This window comes from Micrasema longulum, unplaced genomic scaffold, assembly GCF_059751315.1.
Source record: "Micrasema longulum isolate JH-2025_06_02 unplaced genomic scaffold, ASM5975131v1 h1tg000430l, whole genome shotgun sequence".
Lineage (NCBI taxonomy): Eukaryota > Metazoa > Arthropoda > Insecta > Trichoptera > Brachycentridae > Micrasema > Micrasema longulum.
Genome location: NW_028277630.1, coordinates 507,503 through 525,338, shown reverse-complemented (window position 1 = coordinate 525,338; position 17,836 = coordinate 507,503). Strand labels below are relative to the sequence as shown.

Below are 17,836 nucleotides of genomic sequence, written 5' to 3'. Positions count from 1 at the left end.
TTTTTCATGCCACTGATTTTCGCTTCATTTTGACCACTCTGATAATTAAATGTCAAAAATATGGACACGTGAAATCAAACATGATGATTTTCATTTAGAACATTATTGCGACATTAAACATTATCCAAAATACTTAATTAGGTTAAATTGACCAAGCCGTATTAGTTTTATTTCCGTTTCTCGGACTTCAAGGTTAGTTATGAAATAGAACCTTATTGGACCCTATAATCTTTTCAAGCAACTTCTCTCTACTCCTTTGGTGATTCGAGTTAGTAATCGAATAAATTTATACAGTTTTTTTACCATGTTTACATATTTTTTTGTAACAACTGTTTCGCCTGATGAAGGCATTTGACACAAATGTAAAAACTCACGGGTTCTGGATCCCGAACTGGAATCTGAAACGTAAATCATCTAACCTTGATAGATACTCGGTAATTAAGTATTTGCAAATTTGCATTTTATGATGATGAATTAGCATATAAATACGATCAACAAATTCAGATGATAAAAGACAGTGAGAAATTTATTGCTATTAATTTCTGAACAAATTTTAATAAAACTTGAAATAAAAATGTACATACAACATAAAATTAAAACACGAATTTCAACTGCAATGCTTTGAATTTTGAAAATTCGCTAAGATCAAGTTAAAAGTAAAAAAACATATTTAAAATGACAAAATTACAACAGTATTTTTTCTTGTTCTATGGATCTAGATCCTTTGTCATTTATATTACATACATGCATTTATGTCCGGTAACTTTATTATTTATTTACGCAGTTGGGAAACCCTGGTCCACGTTTTTTACTAGTGATGGTTGATGGTATATTTAGCAATAGCAAAATGAATTTATAATAACTAATTTATAGCATTAGCAGTTTCTAATATAAATTATTTTCTTACGTACGTACCTAAATATTGTAGCAACTCTACTTGGAACTGATATTTTTATTCCTAAATTCAGAAAGAGGTCTCTTGTTCGTTTCCCGACATTGTCGACATGAAATATTTATTTTAAAATGTGTTTTACAATATAATATTTCATATCCCCTGGGCTGGTACCTGAAGAAAAGGACTGATCATTTCACATTCATGTCACAAAAACGATCGAAATACGTTGAGATTGATTTACCAATGCAGTACCTTATGCACCATGACGTGCGGAAAGCGAATTCAGATGATGATGAGTTTCATAAAATCTCTTTGTTGGAATATTTAAAAAAAAATTAACATCACGAAATAGGGTCTCAAAATCATCAATTTCTACATTGTTTATATGTAGTTTAATGTTCTTTTGAAAATACTTTGTATATCTTTTACTGATGATATACCAATCTATAAGCGTTTTTTAACTTTGAAAGGCTGTTTTAAAAAGGGAAGGTGTTGTAACATCGTGTTACATCAAGCAAAAAAAACTCTTGGTTTTTGTTAGCAGGACATCTAGTGAGTTTACTAATATGTTCACGGTTAAAACACTATTTTGCTCACTTGTTTGTCCTCTTTAGAATATGTATCCGTGATCTGGTCTCCCTTCTATGTAGGCCAGATAAATCATATCAAATCGGTGCAACATCGTTTGCTAAGAAAAGTAGCATGGATGATTGGCCTCGAGAGGGGAGACTACACTTACGGAGAAATGGAGTCAATGTTAAAAATCTTAAGCCTACGAAAACTGAGAAATAACATTGACTCCATTTTTATGTTTAATTTACTGAATGGCTTAATTGCTGTACCATCGTTACTGGAACAAGTAACATTCAATGTTCCGATCCGCCGGTTGCGAAAGAATAATGTGCTGTTCCTCGATCAACACAGCTCAAACTATGGCTTGCATGCACCAATTTCCCGATTTCGTCGTATTGTAAACTAGAGAAAAGATCTAAACCTTTTTTATGTAAGTCTTTATAGATTTAAAAAATCACTAAGATATACCAGATCTTGTCTTGGGGTCTTAATTTTTTATTTATTTTTGTCCCTAGCTTTAATTTTATTTAGTTGTATTCTATTTTATAAGTGCCTGTATTTATTATAAGAAATTGTATTTACCAGTGCTAAAATGGACTGCATAAGTCCGTCAAATTCATAAATAAATAAAAGACGGAATATTCTTAAGTTTAGACATTTGAAAAAAAACAAAGAGATATACGATTTAATAATTCCTTTTCCATAATTTAACATATAATTAAGGCCTGTTTTAGCTTAATAAATTATATATTATAAATACGCCGGTCATTTAGCTAGCATGCGCTCCGGCCCACTGCCAATAACCAACTAAATAACGAATGAGAAAAATACACCCAACAGTTGTTATCCTTGTCTTATACATGTTACCTGTATCTATCGTGCTTTTCGGATGTTGTTGTCTCTTTCTGGCCACAGAACAGCGTATCTGTCTTCCTTGTTATAAGTTTTGTCTTCGTGCTCTCTGTTATACAGTTAAACAGATTTATAGTCTTTTGTGGTAAAATCCGGTATATTTTTAAAAAATTTACTTTTTAAATCCGGTGCAAAAATGTTTATTTAAAGATTATAAAAAACACAACTTTATGTATTAAAAAAATAAGACAGATATATCAAGTTTTGTATTCTATGTAAACTTATGTTTTACCACTGCCACACAAGAGTTAATTAATCTGTCGTTTGGTTTAAATAAAAAACTAAATAAAATTGAGATGTTTTAAATATGGAAGTATTATATCTTTCCACTTTTTCCCTATCAGCTATGGCAACTGATAGATGTTAATGCCAGTGACCACACTTTCCAGGGCTCGCGGTCCTAAAATACCACTCATGGGCTAGGAAATAGGACTATTAAGCAAAAGGGAAATATTACATACTACGAATACCGATAAAAACATGTGAAATGGATTTAGAAAAATTAATTTTATTTTCGAAATCAACATGGATTTTGTGGGGAAATATTTTCATACGTAATTTTGAAAACAAAGTTGTAAAAATTGTGTCTTGAGAACGAAAAATTGGCCATCAAAAATGTTTTCTGGCGCGCGGTAAAAATTAGAGCATTAAATTGTACTGCAGAGTTTCTTGAAAATGTACGAAAAAAATAATCCAAAATATTGTAATGAAAACGAACTACTTTAATCGACGTCCCTAGTTCATATGAATCAACCAATGCTAATAGAGCTGTGAAAGATGTCCGATTTCCTTATCGTCAACGGACCAATCTCCAGAGCTGACCGAGAATAAGCGGAATAGATCCTCTGACTTCACATGCGGAGTAATTTTAAAAATTCAAGACTTTATAAGCACTTATAATACGATGTATAAAAATAAAAACATAAAAATTGGCTTAGTTTAATAGTCTGTTAACAAACATTATTTTTTTTTAAAACCGCTGAACATCCTCATTGTGACGTCAAGATTCGTGACGATGTTTTATTTAAATTTAAACGGTCACAAACAAATTTCAAAACTTAACCGAATCCTGCAGTAGTAGGAGCTTGGCCAATGCAATGGTCGGTTTTCACGGGAATTGTAAATTATAAATTTAAAAATATTTTTTATGCTTCTTATAAGTGCATCGAAATATTTTTTTACTCGAAAGTAGTTCATAGACTCTGATTGATTTTAAATTAAAAAAAAAAAAATTCCTATCGCTGCATTTTACGGCGTTTAATATTTACACATTTTCCAGCAAAATATGCACCACCGTGACCAAAATTACTTACTCAATTACTTATCAAGATATTAGCAATAGCATTCCACATGTTAAACTGATAACCTTCGCATGCCATTTTTTTTAATTAGCAATCATTGCGTTCACAAAATAGGATACAGTACATTGGTATAATATTCGTATTTATGAATTCAGTAAATATGTTTAATTATGCAACCTTGAATTTTGTAATGAAAGAAAGATATTGTACGAAATTTAACCAACAAAATTATAACTTGGTTGATTAAATATAAATACATAGATATGCAAACATAACACATTATATATTATGTACATAAGCTATTCTGAGTCATCAAAAAGCCTGTAAGGTCAAAGAATCCATCAAAACATACATTTCAGAATATTTTTTATTTGTTCATTAATTTTAGTTACCAAAATGACGATAAAAAATATATTTATAACTGGCACTAAAAACATAAAACAATGGTGTTTTAGGAACCCTAAAAGAGTAGTAAAGTACGTTTATTTACAGTATACCAAATGCAGTCAGCCACATTTTTTTTCTAACTAAAAATATCTCCATAATACACATAAATGTATTTTATTTATTGAGTAAAGAAATCTGAGAGAACATTTATGAAAAGTAAATTTTACGTTTTTTTCGTATTTTTTAATTCCTTGTTTTTTTTAGATATTTTTAGTAAAACATTAATTTTGTACCAAGATGGTGATTTTAGAAGGCATGTCTATGGATTGATCTTTCTTTATTTTTGATTTTGTGTGAGTATTTTTTAAAAATCATTTGCCATTTTCACAATTTAAATTTGTTGCAACAGAGAGCGAAAACATTTTTAAGAAGGGAATATGGAAGTCTAGGCATTTACAGGGCTTATGACCTGCATTGGCTGGTTTCCCTGTCTGTTGCAAAAAAATTAAATACGATCAACTCCCAAGGGAGAAAATCCAGCCAGTCTGCAAGCATTTGGACATACTCAAAACATTGTTGAATCAACTTCCTGGTAAAAGAAGGAGTAAAAAAAATTAGAATATTGTTTTTAGGCGTTGCCTAGTAGGTGAATTGGTTCAGCCGGATGAATCTCCCCCACATGATAAAGATTTCAGCTCATTTACTTCACAAAAGACAACAGATGGAAGAATTGAGGAAATTTGGATGTTCAAACAGGCAGAATAGTGAATGTTACAGTGTTTAAATTGGCCACTTAAACCAGCCAATGACAGGTCAGAAGCCTTGTAGATACATAGACTCCTATATTCCCTTCTCAAAAATGTTTTCTCCCTCTGTTGCAACAAATTTGAATACAAACAACTCCCTAGGGAGAAAATCCAGCCAGTCTGCAACCATTTGGACATACTCAAAACATTTTTGTTTAACTCATGTTTGAGCACCCGATAACAAATTGCCTGAAAAGTGGTTTATGGGGACCTTTTTTTTAAATTAATAAATTTCATAAAAGGTACATGTTTTTCAAAAAATCTATACAGATCTACTTTTATGCATAGAGTTAATGTTATCGCTGTAACTCTCCAAAAAAAGAAACTAACTCTTGTGCTTGGAGAGTGACTTACACTGTTGTAGTTGTTTATTTATAAGAGTTTATATAATTTTGAATAAACGAGAAAGAAAAAAAAACGTAGAATATTTAATGAAAAAAACATAAAATAATAATACATTCACACTAATTAACATTTAATGCAGTTCTTACACGTGTTCAAAAATATGTTTTTTTTTCCTACTAATAAATATGTTTTTTTTCTGAATTTTTTTTTTTCGGGAGACTTGCATAAAAAAAAGACCAAAATTCAAATTTCATTCACAAAACGCTTTACAGAAAAACCAAGTCTGAGAATTGTTTTTATTGTGATAACACCGAGAACTAAACACATTATATTAGCATTTTAGCCATCACGAATTTAGTATTGTTTAAATACTACTATATTTTGTGCTGTACTGCTATTCATTTCTATTGTTGTGCCTCATCTTCGAAGGTGTGTGACTTTTTGTTTCGCTTAGTAAAAAAATGTAATGTGTCATTATTTTTAGATAAAAAAAAGCGGTGAAAAGTTATTAAGCCAACGTCAAAATATATCGTAAATCAATTTCATGCATAGATAACGTTTTCTATTTGGCGTGAAATTCTATAATATTCCGTGTAAGTGGAAAATTGGTAGTAAAACGGTTTCAACCAATCGTTAAATGGATATCTGACACTTTTAAAATTCAAGATAGAATTGACATTCTTTCAATATTTCATTTTCAGATGAAAAGTTATTTTTTTTATTTTCGTCATCACAGGTTCAATGAGACGTTACGTGAATGACTAATATTTAATAATAACAAGAAATAAGTAACACGAAGAAAAATACATTTAAACAAAAAGGAAAGGTAAGAAAAAAATATATTAACATTATAAATAGATATAAGTATTTATTCCATCTGCCAGTCTGTAGCACTAACTATGCACAACACTCTTTCCTCTATCGTTCTTGCCATAACAATAATGTTTTTTTTCATCTATTGATATATTTTACATACCCCTTAATTTATTTAAAAATAAATTAAGACTTATTATTTCTGGCTGCGATACGATCCCACTTACTATTTAATGATACTCTTGAACACTTACTCCCTCACTAATACACATAAACACACATCTACACTTACAAATACACATAAACACATCCTTTTGTTGTATCACAATTTAATAATATGTATGATTTTTATTTAGAAACTTTGCTGGTCTGTCTTTAAACTGTATTTTTTTTAATGTTTTTTATATTATTGTCGACTGTTTGTTTCTTTAAAATAAATAAATAAACAAATCGTCAGATGATTTTATTTAAAAAACTTAAATTAAAATTAAAGCAATTTCTAAATGCCTAACATTTCTTAATTGTTAAAATGCTTTAATTTTGATACCGATAATGTACTTAATCAATAGCTTACACCACCGAGGAAAATTTATATTTACTGTTTTCACAATTTTTGTTTTTGTATATTCTTATTTTCTGTATACAATATATGTAAAGCTTTTGTTTTTTTCCCAAATAAAAATTAATAAATAAACGTTATTAAAATAAAAAAAGTTGAATCCGTGTACAAAACAAATGTAAGTACGACGAACAAAATTTATATTAAAACTAGCGATTTTTTCTGACTTCAACTGCATAATAAACGCAACAGGTAACCCTCTCATAACACGGTCTCCAACAACACGTTTTCGCTCTGACATTATCAAAATTTTCCGAAAACCCTCTAACAGTACGGCTTTTCATTATACGGTTGTGTCAATCGTCAGTTGAATCAGAAAACGGCCGCGAATCATCAGAAAATGAAATTGTTGGCATATTAGAACATGCGAAATCGATGGAGGCGATGGTTTTGACGACAAAAACATTCAGGATTTTCAAGATGTATCAATGGAAGATGAAATTGGCGGAGCAGATTTGCTGGAAGTGGCTTCAGACGTTCAAATCGATTTCGAGACGAACGGTGACAGACTCATTCAGATGATATTATCATCAAACCGAAAGGCGTTTATTTCTAGTTGTATTTTGAAAAATTTCTTTTTACTGGACAGATTAATAAGATAATTTTCAATAAGAAAGAAACTATTTCGATTTTTTTAAACTTAGCTCCTATTTTGTAAAGGCTCTCAGTTTTATGTAACACGGTTTCACATAACACGGCATTTTACAGGAACCCATCTACTGTGGCGTAGGAAGGTTACCTGTACTGTACTATTGGTTGATGTACCTACATGAAAAAAAGTTTGACGATTTTTTTAAAATCTACCCAAAAGTATTTTTAAGCAAGCCATTAGTTACTCGCGCTAAGAGCAACTGATTAAATTGCTTATCTTTCTAAAATTAACAATAATATTAACTCTAATAAGTTGTAAAATAATTAATAATAATTCTATCTCTAGATGTATCTAGTATCCCTGAATGATGAAACACTTATTATAAGTTTATTGTAGTGTCTTATTAAAATAAATTAATATGTTAATTTTAATCAAGTTGATATTATGTAAAATTCACAATTGGTTTACAAAATATTGATATCTGAATTTAAGACTTGTGAATTCATGAAATCAAATAGACCGTTATTTTAAGTATGTTGGTGAAATTATAATAACTTGTTGACATAATTAATGCTATAAGTAGATAAAATGTAATTAATTGAACATGTTTAAAAAAAAAATCATAAAAACTTTTTTTACTTATTTGTACATGCTGTGTTAACATTTAATTGATGAAATATGTCTAAATTTAACAAATTGTGATTATTATACCAATGTCCAACGTATTGTTTACGGTTTGTGAATCATCATAAATAAATTAAATTATTTGAGATAAATTGGGCTGTATTTTAATTTACGTTTTAACGTGATGATATAAGTAAATATAGTCAAAAATAACTAACGAAAAGTTGACTTAACGTGTTCTAATGTTGCCAACATAATAAATTCTTTAAATTGTACTTTTCTACCGCTATTTATTTTAGAAGTTTTGAATCAACATTTTTGCTAATATTCCTAACTTCACCGAACTCTTGCTTGATTCAATAGCTTTAAAAATTTTAAGAATCAGTATCGATTCTTAAAAATATGCACTGAACACTTTGATATTTCACTTAAAATTTGAAATTCAATTCACTTTAATTTTATCACTGGCGTAAAGCTGTCAACGCAGAGCTTTCGCGGAAGAACGATAATATCTCTCCGTCTCTATAGCGCGCTGCGGACCACACTATGGAACTGAGGCGTGAATGAGTGAAGAGTGAAGAGTTGGGAAGGTCCTAACTCGTGCTATATATAATAGAAGTATGTATATTTACGCAGAATAACATTTCTAGTAATGTTTGAAGTGGACGCGACTCGAGAGCTAATGCTCTACTACCGTAGGTGTGTACATCGGAGACGAAAATCGGAAAATCACCACATGTTTGTGTTAGCCCACGACGCAGTGACTGTTATTTAATTACTGTTATTTTTAACAAGTGTTTTATTACAAAAATATTTTTTTTAAAGTAGTTTTAATTTATTTACGCGTACTATTTGTAAGTATAGAATTTTAAAGCGGTTGGCGTAATTGTTTTGATATTTTGTAAATGTTCTGTGTGTATGCAAAGTATTATTTATGTACTTTCGAAAGATAAAGTTAATTGTTCTCGTTACCTCAGAGGCCACATATTTTTTTTGTGTTTGTTTTTAAAAAGTAAAAACTAATAAATAAATATTATATGAAAATGGAAAGTTGTTGTATTTATCAAATTTAATTCGGTAGTCAAGTGGCAAAAGAATCCATCTGTATTTTTTTTAATGTACATGAGAGTTGAAATTAGACCTTGATTCAATATAAAGAAATTATGTTTCAGTGTTTTTGTGCAGTTTGAAATAATTAATTACCGTTTTAAATGTTGTTGTAGTTTTTTTTCTTATGTTTTGACTAGAAACTGTTGAATCGGGTTGTGGTCCCGTGGCTAGTGTTGCAGATTAACGGATCAGAGATCTGAGGTTCAAACCCCAATCTACTCCAACTTGATTTCCATTTTCTAATAGATGGTTATTTACAACTCATTAAAAATGGCACCGAAAATATAATATTAAGGTAAATTATAATTATAAGCACGCAAATATTTCTTTTAAATAAACTAAAACTTCAAAACGTCACTTCTTTCTTAAATTCTTAGGGTAAGTCACTCAGATACCAAAATAATATTAAAACCTTAAATTCCACAAGTCATGATCAAAATACCTTTGTCTTCAAAGGTGTCAAAAATTACAATAATCTTCCCAATAAACTAAAAACTAATCAAACTAATAATATATCAATAAATAAATTCAAAGTAAATTTAAATAAAAAACTTTAACCCATGTAAAAACAGCATTCTATTTCAATTTTCTATCACTCTGTTTATCTAGTAATATTTTATATTTTTCTTTTTATACCGTATAAGTTAAAATTTTTTCCTCATGTACTCGTATATTCGAAATTATATCAATTCTAATAAATAAATAACTAAAAAAGTGTAAGTCCAAGCACAAGAGCTAGTCTCTTTTTTGGAGAGTTACAGTTATAACATTTACTAGATGTATAAAAGTAGATTTGTATTAGAATAAAAAACGCAAATATCATTTATGTATATGTTGATTTAAAAAATTGATTAATAAAAAAAAACTAAAAATAATAATCACAAAAAGGAAAGGTTTAAAGGTCTGTCATATGTATGTTTGAGGTCTCGGATTCTATATCGGGCAGAGTTGATGTGAAATACTTCTTTAAAAGTTGGTTCTACACATCCATATTTAATTGCACTGGACTGGGATGCAACAAAAATGATCCAGGGCCCAGATTACAATGGGAAGTTAACATTTATCTACAAAGTAAAATTAAATTTTCTGTAAAAAAAGCAGAATATGCATACATTTTTATCTTCTAAACGTGTTTAATAATAGGTTACCGACCAAAATACTTTAAATGTTCATTCAAATATACTCATTTTCGTACACGGATATCGGTTTTTCTTTAAAGACAGTAGAAGACAACTCTGTTAACTTCCCACTGTAATCAGGGCCCTGGGCCTCAATTATAATGGGAAGATAAAGACGTCATACATCCGCCTTAAGGGGAATAGTTGAAGATAAATTCCCTCTAGCGATTATAAATATATACTACCGACCCCCCACATTCAAATTTTGGGTAGGTACATCGATATGAATCAAGGGGAAGCGTACGTCAAGGTCCACATATCTACGCTCAAAAATGACATAGCTTCAGTATGACGTCGTAGTTGAAGATAAAAGTCTCCCGACCGACTACAAAGGTATAGTATCGATACCCCCTTCCCTCCCCCACCATCGAGTTTTGATGAGTGTACATCATTTTATACTAAGGAGTCTAGGACCCCTCGATACGTTTATCTACGCATTAAAAGTGTCAAAAAAAAATTTTTCCACCTGGCAATTTTTCCTTTAATTATGATTTATTAAAAATTTTAATCGTTTTGAGGTGGCACTTTTTTTCTTAAAAACCGATTCAAAATCTGAGAGAGAAATAAGTAAGCTTTGAAGTCGAATTAAATTCCGACATAACTGTCACTTTAATGAAACGAACGCCTAGATGTGAAAATAATATCACTAGGTTCTGTCCTATTAACAAATAAGAGTATCTAGGCGTTAGACACATATTACATGCGTCAGAAAATTACCACTCTAAAAAAATCATTTAGTCATTATATTTTTTCCCTCTGTTTACTATCTTTCCGAGTGTATGTATCGAGACGTTATAGGAGCCGGCTTTGTAGTCGATTGGTACAGATCGGTAGATACATACAGACGATCGTTAAACGTACTAGGCGATTTCCAAAAGTCATGCAAAATTCATGTTCAAGCAAGCATTTTTTTGTTTGAATTGGGATTTATTGGAGTTTATAATCGCTTTAAAGTAAGCACTTTTTATTAAAGAAGCCTATTTAAAATATAAATAAGAACTATTTTAAATGTTAATGACGTAAGGAACGCGGACTAATTGTTTGCGGTCATTTCATTGGCTTGTTTCGATCATTTGATGTCGATATGACAAGAAGGTAGAACATACCGATGTAAGATACAGATAGTACAGAAGTTCAGTATACCGCCTCGATATATACAGATGAAGATAGCGTTCATAATCGAGGCACTGATGCGCTTAAATTTGATAATAAATATAGTGCATCTCGGCCCCACTGGGTGCGTATAGGAAAATTATGGCACTTAATAAAAATTATAAAAAACCTTTTTTGTGGGACTTTCACAAATGAGAACCTACTTCCTACCAACACAATTATTATTGGATACCAAGTAGAGTATTGATAATTTAAATACAGTCCGCGTGGTTTCTGTGTTTACCCGAAGTGTTAAGTCCTGTTATCTGGTGATTTGCGCGAGTGACGGGTGATTTTGGAGGCAAATTAGATGATCACGAACAGTTTTATGAAGTTCATATGTTAAAATTACAGAACGGGAGGAAGCATTTCGCTTATCAAATTAACCTATTTTGTACATAATCGGGTTGTGGTCCCGTGGCTAGTGTTGCGGACTCACGGGCCAGAGCCCCGAGGTTCAAACCCCACTCTACCCCAACTTGATTTCCATTTTCTAATAGTGAGTTATTTACAACTCGTTGATAATGGCCACCAAAATTGAAATATTTGTGTAAATTATAAGACCGCTAATATTTCTTTTTATTAAAAAAAAAACAAAACAAAAAACATATACAGGGTGTTCTTTAAACCCTGTCACATCCGAAACCACGATGATCAGTATGACCAAGAAGACATATTGGCAAATGAAAATAAATTTTTAGAACGAATAAAATTCACAAAAATAAAATATTAAAAAAAACAAATAGTTGCTTACTGCTGCAAGGGTAAAGCGAGGAGAAGGGAGAGGAGAGTCTGATACACCGTCAACCACATGTCCACGCCCCCCAAGCTTCTCCCCTGCAGAAGTATGCAACCGTTTGTTTTTTTAAATATTTTATTTTAAAAAAAAATCTGCGTTCTAAATATTGTTTTAAATATGTTAATATGCCTTCTTCCCCATACTCATCATCGTGGTTTCGGATGTGACAGGGTTTAAAGAACATCCTGTATAGGTACTGAAAAAGAAATGTCATGGACACTATGTGAGTTAGAAAAGAAAGAGGAATTATAATATAATATTGATTTATTAAAAATAACTAGTTATCTGTTAAATGAAAAAACAGTAAAAATCCAATTTTACAATTACGTACCTACACAAAAATTGTTGAACGATAAAAACGCTATTAAAAGTATTTTATCTTATAAGAAATTTACGAAAATGCACCAGTAAAAGGGAGATTATTAAATTAAATTCATTGACGTTTACACTACTAACTGAACTGATATGGCGACTATATTGATAAAAGCATCACGAAATCGGTATGCTGAGTGCATTAAATCTTATCAAACACTTTGTACTTGACATCGTTTACAAATATGTCTGACCATAATTTTATAAATATGTTTTTATTTTAAAAATAAAGCCAGCATAATAATGATTCATTATACTTGTTTTATTACTTTCTGACTATCCCTACAATAGTTGAGAACAAGAAGGACATGTGTACTATGTTTATTTGTTTACTCTATTGGCAATACAGTTTACATTCATAAACATATTTTTATATCAATATCAATACATTTTGTCAAATTTCATACCTCCGTTTTTGTTAGTAATCATTTCGAGGACGCTGTACATTTTACTTTTAATATTTATTAATAGGCTATAGCATAATTATTATTTACTTTAATGCTAATTTAATTAAAGTTGATTAAAATACAATACTACAACACAATACATGATATATATTTTATATAAATTGATTTACAAAATTTTCTTCGCCTGTTTATCTGAGAGAGCTTATCCAACCTCTTTCACAACACGGGCTATCTTATCGTTCTAGTAACGAGAGAACCATTTTTATACCCTGTCATCGCTCTAATTTTCTTGCCTCCTCTTTCACAGTAGTAGCCGTTCGATTGTGGAATAATCTACCCACTAATGTTAGAGACGCCCCTTCTTTATTTACATTTAAGTCACAATTTAAATGTCACTATCTAAATATTTAAATTGTTCCTTTATCCTTTTTCTTTCCTTCCCATACCCTCTCCTCTCTTCATAGTATAGTGTTTTTTTTTAAATATATTTTTATTTAGTTAATCTTTGTTTTTAATTTTTGTATAAAATTGTAAGATTCAATATGTCCATGTATTTCTAATTTTCTCAAACTGAACGGTTTGGGTAGGTAGGAAGAAATTGCCTTAAGGCAATATGCCCGCCCTTATATGTATATATATTGTATATTTATATAGTGTCAAGTAAATCAATAAATAAATTTGCATCTAAACCTCTTAACAGACCCACTTTAAGTGACTGATGTGCCAATATAGCCCAAACAAAACAAACCATCACGCCGTTTCCCGGAGGGGTAGGCAGAGAGGATGGAACGCCACATTACTCTGTCTTTGCATACAGACCTCGCTTTTTCTACATTCATACATTTTCTCATGCACGCACACTGATTATTCTTACTCTTGACATGTCCATCTTCAAGTATTTGATGGACTTGATCATGGCATGCCTTTCTCGGTCTTTCTCGTTTTCTGCATCCATCAGCATTCGCATCGTAGATTCTTTTAGCCGTTCTTTCTCTGTCCATTCGCTCTACATGTCTAAACCAACGCAGCACCACTATGGCCCGAATTGAGTTATATAAATAATATACAACATAACGTTGTTATTTTTTATTTTTTAAATATTACAAAATATGTTACTTTTATGCGCATACCAATAATATCGCTACAAAGTGTTTATACTAGTGATGAAACGGATAGTGGTTTAGCCAGATACCGGATATTCAGCGAGCTTCTAAGCCGGATAGCCGGAAATATATTTTTTATGTCTCTTTTTTTAACGATAATATGTTTTTTTCTTTTTAATTTCAATGAAATCAAATTCTTTTTCTGGAGTATATACTGAACACAGACAAACGTTTTTATGCAAAATAAGACAATATTACAAATAATGAGGGTTACACAGTTTTTCCCAAACACGGTCGGTATCAATAAATCAATAAGTTAATTTAGTGGCGTTAATTTCATAAAATGTTCGCAGTTTCATGGATATTAGGTATCCGCCGGATATCAAGCTACTATCCGGTATCCGGCTAGACACTACAATAAGGCTGGATATCAAATAGTTAGCAGATATTCGTTTCATCTGTAGTTTATACTCACTTTGTCATTAAATTGAATAAACTATCAAGATGATAAACTCTGTTTTTGGTACTAGTTTTCCCCAATTATTGGGGAAAGTAATGTGTTTAAAGCTCTATTTACAACCTTAAGTTTTAGAAAATATCTGAAAGAAGCAAGTTGTAGAAAAAAGTATGTTCTACAAATAAAAAGCAAATGTTATTTTGGTAGAACGCGTAAGAAAATCCAAAAAAACTGTCACAAAAGTTGTTGCGAAGAGGCTCGCTAAATTAGATAACCAGGATTTTCAATTAGTCCTAGATACATGCAACATATTCAAAATCCAAAACAACATGACCTTTTGCAAGGTAAAATACGTTTACTGTCAATTGCTTGCAAACATGGTATACACAGCCCCCGATTTTGCCGATTTTCCGCTCAGTTTTGGCAAAAGAAAAATAAGAAGCAGGACCCTTCAACTCTGGAACGATGATCGTTATTTGAGTGAGACAACCGGATGTGTAACCAAAATGTTTTTTCCTATATTTTCCATGCCTATGATTTCAGAAAAGTGCAGAATGCTGGCTACGAGCTCACCCAGATGCTTACGGGTCATGGTGGGTTCATGAGCTACCTGCATCGCTTCAAGCTGTCTGAGATCGACAGCTGCCCATGCGACGATGAAACTCCTCAAGATGTCCCTCACCTGTTGATGCATTGCCTCTTTTTCAGCTTTCAAAGACAACAGCTGGAGGCTCGATGCAGAAGCCTGGGTGAAGATCTATGCGACATCCCATCGGTGATAGGTAATAAAGAACTCACACGAGAGGTGGTATCATACATGATCAATATAGTCCAGGCAATTGGTAAAATAAACCAAAGTAGGGAAAAAATGCCGAACACTTCTCTAGTGGAACGGAAGGCCTGTTGACTACTGCCAACAGGCCGGCTTCTCTTGAAGAGTTTTAAGTGGTTGCCTCTTCACGTGAGTAAATGCTGAGAAGTTCCTGACTAGCTCACATTAATATATTCCTTCTGATCTCAATAATTTAGATAAATTTTAAGATATTAATTGCAGAAAAATCCTTTTTGAAATGTATTGTATATTATAAGCAAGCAAATAATAAAGCAACTCCCATATAAAAAATAATAACAACATGGTTTACATAATTTCATGTAAGTGAGCCAGTGAGTTTTTGGTAAAACTCATTTAAGGGCAATCATAAATTATAACAAGATAAATTTACTTATAGACGTATTTCCACTTTAACGATTATTACCGAACTTAAACAAGAAAAACTTACTTTTTTTAATTCTAATCTTAAAAAGTATGAAAATTATTTTAAAAACAACATTTATTTAATGCTCGCGTATCTATAAATAAATGTATTTTATTTTTGTTTTTTAAAAAATATTTATTGATTTTAACAATAAAATAGCATACTATGCATAATAATTATTTTGTTGTTCCCGCAAAGCCGAGGCTTGTCTGCTGGTTACATTACATTTTTTTGGTTTGAAATAAAAAAACATAAAAGGTAGGTACATTTAATCGTACATTCGAATATACGTAGAACTGGGATGGACCTTATATGCATTTTCAAAATACTTAATGCTTTAAGTGATGTCCCATCTCTGTAGCAATCAATTTCTTTTCATGTTCCGAACCGTGTCACCAGAAGTCAAAATCTGCTATTTATAAAATCTTCTAAGAGCAACTTTGGTTTTTATGCCCCAATGTCCAGAATGTGCAGATTAGTCAATTCATCACAAGACTTGGAATTTTTTGGGATAGATCTTCCGGCTTTTCGTAGATCTCTTCGCGACTAAACAGTGTGGGATGAAGTTGGATTGGCATGGTTTAGCTCAAAGTTTTTGGTCTTTCGTTTTTTTAATATATTGTATACAATTATTGTTTTGCCCTTGTTTGTCTTTGCTTAATAGTTTTATGTTATTTTTGTTCAGTTTCTTGCATTTATGTTTCTTCATGTAACTGTTGTAATTGGCTTAGGCCGTATATATACTCGTATAATAAATAAATAAAAACGTTTAGATTTCAGTGACGTCATTGCGCATAAATGTAGAAATGCAGAGTTGCTAAAATACGTCTTTTGCTGAATACTAAAGTGGGTCTATTATCACAATCACAAGGTAACGCAACGTTTACTACGCTTGTTAGGTAAATCGTTGATAATAATCAATATCATGTGATTTTAAAACTAGTTTCAATACAAACATTATAATGCATATCTGGATTTGAGAGAGATTAATACATTTTATTGTACAAAGATGAGTATTATTATTCATATAAAGTATTCATAGGCTCTCTTATAATCGTCAATAAATAAATTAAAACTATAAAATATAAACCATTGAAATATAAATCAATAAGTAGTCAATTAAACCATTCAAACGAATTTAAATCAAAAAACTAAAATCATAATCACTAATCTAATGCCAAGCTGTCTTATCTTGCAAATATTCGTTTACTCTATAATAGTTCTTTCTAAACAGGCTGTGCTTGACAAAATCTTTAAAAAAAATTGTTGGCAAAGCCTGAATTTCAACAGGTACCTTATTGTAGAATCAAATGCAGTTTGAGGCAAAAGATTATTAATTTTTCGGAGTCAAGTGGTGGGCACAACTAGCATATCTTTATTTCTAGTATTGAACCTATGAAAATCTCTGTTTTTTTTAAATCAACAATATTTTTATGAACGAACATTAAAAATTCATAGATATATTTATTTATTTGACACTTTATATACATATACAATATATATGCATATAAGGGCGGGCATATTGCCTTAAGGCAATTTCTCCCTATCTACCCAAACCGTTCACTTTGAGAAAATTATAAATACATAGACCTATTGAATCTTACAATTTTATACAAAAATGAAAAACAAAGATGTGTAAAGTGGCAACTGAAACCAGCCAAATACAGGTCATAAGCCCTGTAAATGCCTAGTCTTCCATATTCCCTTATTTAAGGTATTCTCCATCACTGTTGTAATTTGTTAAATCTTAATGACTCCTGAGGGGGTAAAATCCAGTCTTTTGTCTACAAACATTTGTACAAACTCAAATGTAGTTATGAAACCCGTTTTGATTAAGAACGTAGGTATTCAGTATTTGAAAAAACTTTCAAGTTTAAAAAAAATAATTCTGCTAGGTTATATTGATTTTGTCTTTAAAACGGTAAAGTAATCAAAAAACACTTCATAATTTAAGAAAATAACAGACAGTTTATTTTACATCTGCCAGTCAAAAAGTAAGTTGAATGATGCCAAACACTTCATTTTTATTTAGTTCATTTTAACTTTTGTCTTGCATTAATTTTCGCAGTACGTTATGTGCTTGTAAAAAGCATAGATAATTTTATTTCACCAGAAATCTAAAATACTCGGTCGAG

The 17,836-nt window shown here is 30.9% G+C and overlaps 1 protein-coding gene across 3 annotated transcripts in view; it reads right to left on the bottom strand.

Annotated features, from left to right (window-relative positions):
* LOC148281624 (alpha-galactosidase MYORG) overlaps positions 1 to 8,587 on the bottom strand; it is a 95,549-nt gene extending 86,962 nt beyond the window's left edge. Inside the window, exon 1 of one of the 3 annotated variants that reach the window (XM_088226417.1) lies at positions 8,500 to 8,587. The gene's annotated coding sequence lies outside the window, so the exon portion shown is untranslated. Of the gene's footprint in view, positions 1 to 8,085; positions 8,434 to 8,499 lie in introns of those variants that run through there. The other 2 variants (XM_088226420.1, XM_088226418.1) reach the window with 2 other exon arrangements.
* Between the last annotated feature and the right edge of the window lie 9,249 nt (positions 8,588 to 17,836).